This window comes from Oreochromis aureus, linkage group 13 (assembly GCF_013358895.1).
Source record: "Oreochromis aureus strain Israel breed Guangdong linkage group 13, ZZ_aureus, whole genome shotgun sequence".
In the NCBI taxonomy this organism is placed as follows: Eukaryota; Metazoa; Chordata; class Actinopteri; order Cichliformes; family Cichlidae; genus Oreochromis; species Oreochromis aureus.
The window spans coordinates 35,287,688-35,295,950 of NC_052954.1; the positions used below are offsets into that span (position 1 = coordinate 35,287,688).

An 8,263-nucleotide genomic window follows, 5' to 3' on the forward strand; every position below is an offset into this window, starting at 1 on the left:
ATTCACCTGCAAAATTCACCTGAAAAAATTCACCATCAAATATTCACCTGCAAAAATTCACCTGCAAAAATTCACCATCAAATATTCACCTGCAAAAATTCACCTGCAAAATTCGCCTGCAAAATTCAACTGCAAAAGTGTTGAACTTAAATGACCCAAGCCAGAGCAATCAGCACTAGATCGAGTCGAGCGGCTCTCAGCCAATTAAATTACGCTGTTTGATCACATGACACCGTTAGCCAGCAGTGTGTCTCCTGAAAAGAGAGCTGATTAGAGGTGAGTGATTAAGTTTTCTCCTAAATAGAGATCATTACAGAACGCCTAGTCCTACTTAAAATCCCATTCATTTTTCTTTTATTTTATCATCTACTCGAACTGAGGAAAACATTTGACTAACTCAACGAACATTTCCGCGCCTCCCCTGCCTGTCTGCAGAGGCAGTTTTGAATTTAGGAGTGGCAAGATGGCAGCGGCAAACCCTGGCGGTTCTCCGGTAAGTATATTGTGTTTTATCTTCAAGTTTGTCTTTTGAAACGTTAATTTTATTTAAATCCGTTGGTCACGTATAAAGTACACAGACGGGGTCTTTGCTCAACTCGTCTGAGGCGTGTCTCACTAAGCGCTACATGCTAGCATCCTGCTAACCGAGCTAACCTTTACATGCTGTGCTCTACAAAATAGGATACTCGGTACAAAACCATACTCCGCAGATATTGATAGATAGACGAACACTGCAAATATAATGTGGGAAACGAGAACGGCATTTGGTGAAGGGTAAAATACACCATGAATAAAGCCATAGAGTGAATGGCTGCCATGGTTGCAGAACGGCTTGATTTAATGACAAGAATGGGGAAGAGTGAGGTGAAGTGAACCAAAGCCACAAAACACGGTCAGACAAGGCGGGAATAGGGCAGTGATATGTCCGTCAGTATGAAGTTGGTGTGTGCTTTGGTGACCAATAACTCGAGACCGGTATCAGGAAGATGGGTGACTCGTGTTTCACTGAAATAGTGGTGAATTAAAACATCCTTTGTTGGGGAAATTTAGGTGTAAATGCATCCATACAGGCGAGACAGAAGCAGACCAGGCAGTGAAGAAAACAAGGCAAACATTAGAAATATTAAAACGGAAATATAGGATTAATATAACATACAATTAGGGAAAATTGAAGGAATACAGTGTAAATTATACTGTAAAGTCATTAAAACAGCATAACCTGATTAAAAGAAACATGTAATTGGGTAGGATGGTGGTGATGATGATGATGATGATAATAATAATATTAAAAACATGTACAAGATGGGCATGTATACTTGTACCCAGAATTTAACAACTATAAAGTTGTGGCATGCCAGTACCTTACCCCTTCCATTATATCCACACTTTCAGAAAAGGATATGGTCAATATCTTTACAAATACTATCTAAACTTAAACAGATAGCATAAGTTAAACAGGATATTCCCTCTGCATTCTCCTAGAGAGAATACATCAAATTAAACAAATAAGTAGTCTATGGCATTTAAAAGTGGTTACCTACAATTCTGAAATAATAATACTAATTCTTATTGATGATGATATTGTATTTGAAATCCTGGTGTAACACTGAACCCGACATCATAAAATGATTACCCTTGTAATGTCAGGGAGCTACAACCAAGGAGGGAAAATATTACTATCTCACCCCTTGTATCCAATTACATAACAGCACTGCTTGGTAAAGGTGTTGAATTAGCTGGGTCGCTCAGTTTGGGGAAAATTGTGGGTAGCCTGCAAGGGCCTCAACTTCTCCATTCCCACAATGTGCAACAAATGGGCACAGCTGATCTTCAAGAGTGGAACATTGGCCAGTTACTTCCAACTTTAACGTATTTTTGCAAATATATTCTTAAAATTGTCTCTTTACACAGATCATAATGATACAAGATGGCACTTGTGTAATTTCCTACAAATTCAATAAATCTAAATAATTGTTACTATCCTGTTAAATCCTGAAAAATGTTTTAACAGCTGTGTTAAACTTCATACTGACACATGCTGGAAAGTGCATTCATGAGACTTTTTTTTTTTTATGCCTTCTAGAGCAGTAGCAATCAAAGATTTTAAGGATTCTTTTACATTTTTTTAAACACTTTGATTAAGGCATATGTTGTTCTTTATTGTCAGATCTAAGTTTGTTTAAAGCTTCAATGTTTTGGGGTACTTTTCTTTGTTTTCAGGGTTCGTGGCAACCACGGATGGGGAAAATGTGGAGGTTGCACGGCTGATGTTTACTGTTCATGGCACAGGAAGAGGCAGTTTTATTTCAGGAATGAGTGAGCACAATCAAAGGTTTGTTCTCATAAAATACTGTCAACCTCCAATGTTTCTGACATAAGATGGAAGGTGTTGCAGCTTTATTTCCATTATTTAAAAATACATAAACATTTAAAGGGTATAGCTTTATGAAAAAAGTTTTATAGTAAAATGTCTTTAGAGAACAGTGCCCTATCCATCCAGCAGGATATATTGTCTCATATGTGTCAGGTGTTGTTGTTGTTGTTGTTTCTTTCAATTTCCATTATTTACCCCTCAAGGAAGAAAATATTGGACAGGTCCTACAAACCCCAAAAGAGCCTTCAGGACTCTGTCCTATTTTTAGTTATTCACACACCTTTTCCAGTCTGTTACTTCCTTCCTGAATGTTCATTCTGTGTTAATGGTCTGGTTGTCATCTCATGTATTGCCACTGATCATTACAACCCTTTTGGCACCTTTTAAGTGATATGCCTGGGTCCTTCCTACATGCCCTGATAATATATTATTACTGTTGTCATGCACACATTTCATGTAGGGTTAGAAACAAGCAGGGAATTTCTCATACACACCAAAGAAAGGCCATACCTAATTTAAATATTTTTTATATATTATTTCAGAATAGAGCGACTGTGGAGAGGCCTCTGGGTGGCCGTTGCATGCATTTACTACGATGTTCTTCACAACCTTGAGGAAGAAGGCCTTCTTGACATTTCAAATGCTGCACACCTCTTTTGCTGCCATTACATCTTTCTTCCTCGACTGGAGGATGATTTTAATACATTTTGCAGTGGATGGGACAACCATCCACTGCGAACAGAAAACAACACGAGTCCCAACCAGCTGTGGGAGCTGTTCCTGTTCCAGAAAACACACAGGTAAAGGTGCACATTTTTAGTACTCATTGATTCTCTTACAGAGAATGTGATGATTTTATGGATAATTAAAGTCAGTCATAAATCCACAAACACAACAAGCTGAAAGTCAGTGATGCTGCTCGGTTTGCAGTCCTGAATATGACGGCACAAGCAGGATTCACTGCACTGTTAATGTTAGCTATGTTATATTGCTGCCTCTGTTCGGTGGTGTGGAGCCAAACGGACTTTAACGTGTGTTTGAACGAGCTGACGGTTCACTCGTTAAGCTGAAAGAAAGATGCTTTAATCACAGGAGTCACACATGTGTCCACTGGACCATCTGGGAACTCTTCTTGTTTAGCACTCGTAATAACACAAACACTAAATCCTCCTTCTCTTGTGCTGTTTTGTAGCAGTGTATACACCTGAGACTGTCACCTGTCTGTCTGTCCTGCACTCTCTCTCTGTTTCTTTCTCTCTGATTGTGGAATAAAAGTATGAACATGTATTTACAAGTTACACTTGTGTTTGAATCCTGCAGCTTATCACACATTTGATTTCCATGTGTGACAACTGCAAGTGTCCAGAGTGAGGACAGACTGAGGGACCCACTGCTGCACATCATCTGTGAGGCTTTGCACCCTGATGATCCACCAGGACGAACTCAGCAGTGTGTGAGGAAGAGGAGGAGGAAGAGCCAGCAGCAGCTGACAGATGGAGAGAATAGACAGACTGTTCCCTGTTTGTGAAGGACTGCTAGGAAAGTTTAACATAACTAATTGTCTGTCCTGAATCAGTCTTATTAGGTAATGTTCAAATAATGTTATCATCCCAGTGTTTTCAGTGTGGGAGAAAGTACTCAGGGCCTTCAAGTTACACACTATGAAAGGCAGCAACAAGTTTAATATTCAGAAACCTAAAGTATGTATCAGCAGCAGAACGGAGCTAAAGATAAATGTTTGTTTCAGTTCTATGAAGCTTTGAGTATTTTGGATTAGTAGCACTGCTGTGTTTGTTGCATCATATTGTTGTAATTGTTTGTATGCTTTATATATTCTGAGCTAAGTTGATCTATAGTGTTACATCATATTCTATAAGGATGTCATGTGTTTGTATACTTTCTGCCCAGTTTGACCCATTTAGCAGAAGTCGGCCTGTTTAAGGCTCTGATATCTATTCTGTGTGACTTAAAGCAGTTATGACATGGTCTGATTTTCTCACCCAATAAAGGAATATTTAATATATCAGTCTACTCTTTGTTTATTAGAAACAGTTTTCACAGCTCGTACATTTTCTTTTTACACATATATGTAAGCATTGAGCCAAATTTAGTAATGCCAACATATTAAATGAACAACATTTGTCTCTTATATATAATACACCTATATATGCACTGTCAAAGATATTTGTCTTTGAGTGAAGATTTAAGGTGATAGGACTTATAAATAACTGCAACTTGAATCTTTACTGAAGCTCAGTATTTGACACAGAGTTCACTCACATGAATTTCACTCACATGTGCTGTACCTGCACATGTGATGTGACAATAGAAGTTATTTGATTTGAGAGTTCAAACTCACTGCTGTAATAACTTATAATGATTAATATAATAACTATAATATTGGCCATATCATATTTACACTGACTTTAGTCTCATGAACAACATTGGCTAATTGTTGTTTACTAGCTAATCTTAAATGACTGTTCAGTACAGATATGAAGGCCAACAATCATATTTTACAGTCCTGTGGTCTCAGCCTCAGATACTTATGAAATCACACAAAGCTGGTGTAGAAACAAACACACGAACAAAATATGTTCTCCTTCATTTCTGTCAAACAAAGCTGTATGAAACGTTTCCAGCGGTTGGTGTTATGGTTGCTAGGCAACCTGGGAAGCGCGACGGAGGCTAGACCGTCCCTTTTCACGAGCCTCGCACTTCCGGCCTTAGCGGTCTTTGAGTACGCGGCCCTTGAAGACCGTTGAGGCTGCGTACTTTAAGGCTGCAGACCCTGAATTGGGATACAGCCTTAATCCCTCACCTCTAAACAGCTCTCTTTTCAGGAGACACACTGCTGGCTAACGGTGTCATGTGATCAAACAGCGTAATTTAATTGGCTGAGAGCCGCTCGACTCGATCTAGTGCTGATTGCTCTGGCTTGGGTCATTTAAGTTCAACACTTTTGCAGTTGAATTTTGCAGGCGAATTTTGCAGGTGAATTTTTGCAGGTGAATATTTGATGGTGAATTTTTTTCAGGTGAATTTTTTGCAGGTGAATATTTGATGGTGAATTTTTTTCAGGTGAATTTTTGCAGGTGAATATTTTTGCAGGGAAATTTGGAGGATAAAAATTCAGTGTTATAAATTCAATGTCTAAAAATAGTTGGATTCTGATGATACTATATTTCTTCCATACTCATCTGTCTCTGGTGGGCGCACTGCCTTGGGTGTGGCCTGCGAGACAGCAGAGTCCTCATCCTGGAGGGAGGGGGAATAGCTGCTGGCTTTAATGCAAGCACTGAAGTCCATATTTACTTTGGTCCATATGAGGACATTTCTTGGAGGAAGCTCTTCTTTGGATGTTTCAGCCTTTCGTTGTGTTCTCTGTCAGGATGATGCTGAGGTCGGGCTCTGGGGAGGCTGTGGTGGCAGATTTCTTTTTTCATATATTAATCACATATTTAATTATATCACATTAGTTATAGTAATATCACTTTCTCACTTTACCATAGTAAGAGCACTCCTGCCACTACTTTACATGCATGTGGAAAGTTAACACAGTGAGGCCGTTGTAATGGGAGACATTAAACAGATAGTGAGACTTCTTCTGCTTATCAGGGATGTAAATCCTCAGGTGAAGGCTAAGCAGAAAACAAGGTCATAATTCTCTCTGTGCGGGAGGAGGTATAGCCCCCCGTGAGAGGGGCCAACATGTTAGTTTGTGCAATGTTCTTTGTCTGTCTCTGTATATAAGATGTGAGGGCGGTGGCCACAAGGCAGAGATGGTCCTGGTGTTTCACTGGGATGCTCTCTCCACATTGCAATGTGTTTATTAAACCCACTTCAAATCAAGCTCACTGGGTGTGTTGCAGGTTATTGTTAAAATTTCCATAACAAGGCCCATCTACGACTGACGGTGTCCTGCTGTGTGTTAACAAAAGTTGGATTATCGTGTTTCTGTTGTAACGTGGAGTACATTTGTGAATGAGCTGATCTGTTGGTGAAGTTCTATAAACGCTCCTTTACCTGTTAAAGTAAAAGTGTTTTAAATGTTTTAAACAGGAGATTCTTTTTTTCGTTTCTTCTGCTCTGAGAGGAAACTGGATGCAAAGTTTTTAATGAAACATGATCAGTTTTCTGTGGTTTCACTGCATCAGCTGGAATCTGTTCACACTTTTACTATTGTTGCTTTTACTCAAAGGATCAGTGAAGCATTTTTATCCTATTGACTCTTTTTTAAAGATGCATTGATACAAAGAAGCCCTGAAATTCATTAATGAATATACTCTGCTCACTGATTCATTAATGCTGTCTCACTGCAGGCTCTATAACCATCACACAGGTTTGCTACTGAGCTCCAAATCTGCCTGAAATTCCTCATTTATCATTGTAATAAAAAAAAAAAAAAAAAAAAAAAAACACCACTGGCTTTTATCTATCAGTTTGCATACCAATCGGTTTCTGTCAAAATGGCTGATGTATAAGAATTTACATGTCCAGGAAACTTCTAGAGTGCACGACAGATGTAAAGGAACATGCATCATAATTCAGGGAATCCAGTTGTTGATGAAAGTGAACGGCTTCATGCCTGAGGGGTGTTTGTGTACCGGAGGGAAGGTGATTTTTTTGCACAGTGCTATTAAAGGAGGGAAACCTTCCTCAAAACGGACAGAGCAGTGGAGCAGCCAAGGGAATGCACACAAATTTAAAAACTGTAAGGCTAAAATATAATTTATTATATTTAAACAGTTAAAAATATAAAATGAATTAAAACAGCCCTGGCCAGGGGACAACACAATAAAAATAAAAAAAAAAATCAAAAAAAAAATCAATAAAACACAACATTAAAAGTCCAGTGGCAACCGCCACGGTATAAAAGTCACTAAGAATTAAAAATCCAGTGAAGCGGTGCAGAAGGGAAACCCGACGGCGTCCTCGCCTTCTTCTCCGCCCCGGTGCGCTAAAGAAAGAAAGGCAGCGGCAGTCACTACTCTTTTAGGCGGCTATCATTCATTAAAGGGGACAAGTCAAAAGACTTACCCCGGGTGGGCAGAGCTCATCTGGCCTCCTGTTGCTGCAGCAGTCGGACCGCTCGCTCCGCATCCCTGCTTGCTGGCGCTGTATCCTCCTGCCCGCTTGACGCCAAGCTTCACCAGACTCGCACTGACGCCAACTCCGGCCGTCACCTGCCACTTCTAGTCTGCCATTCTTGCACCTGTCTCTCAAGCCTCCCCGAGCCTCCTCGCAGTAGTCTGGTAGGCCCTCTTATTGGCCTATGGGACCTCGCAGGTGTAGCAGGTTCATAATCGGGGAGGGGCGGAGTCTTTCCGGACAAGTCACCAATAAATACCATAAAAACGTGCAATAAAACTCATAAAAATAAAACACTGTACAATATTAAAATATTAAAAGGAAGTAAAACACAGCAAAACATGCACAATAAAAACCCTAAGTAACTTGTCCATTTCCACCCCGTGACATTTGCAGAGCTCATTCAGGACAGTTTAAATATGCTTTTCACTTCACAAACACATGCAGTTAATGGCGTCAGGTCAATCGACGATTCTAAATTACCTGTAGGTGTGACTCTGAGTGTGAATGGTTGTCTGTCTATCTCTGTTAGACTGGCAAGCTCTCCAGGCAGGGTTTACCCTCTCCATCCTCCCAAACCCTGAGATGGATAAGCACAAAAGAATACATGGATGGATATGATATGATATATTATATTGTATTGTACTGCTGTTGTGACGAAAACTGTGAGGATAAGGCCCAGAGGAAGATGAGTTGAAGAACTGATGCCGAGGAGAGCGCTGCTGTGAATGTGCAGTACAGGTTTCTGCCTGCGGATGGCAGCAGCTCGCTGAGCGCTGTTTATGTCGGTGAGCAGCA

General features: G+C 40.0%; 1 long non-coding RNA gene across 1 annotated transcript; it reads left to right on the plus strand.

Moving 5' to 3' along the window:
- Positions 1-295: 295 nt before the first annotated feature.
- LOC120443240 lies at positions 296-3,753 on the plus strand. Its single transcript, XR_005615266.1, has 4 exons — positions 296-493; positions 2,221-2,332; positions 2,917-3,174; positions 3,695-3,753. It is a non-coding gene; the product is annotated as an uncharacterized LOC120443240 (long non-coding RNA).
- The last annotated feature ends 4,510 nt before the right edge of the window (positions 3,754-8,263 follow it).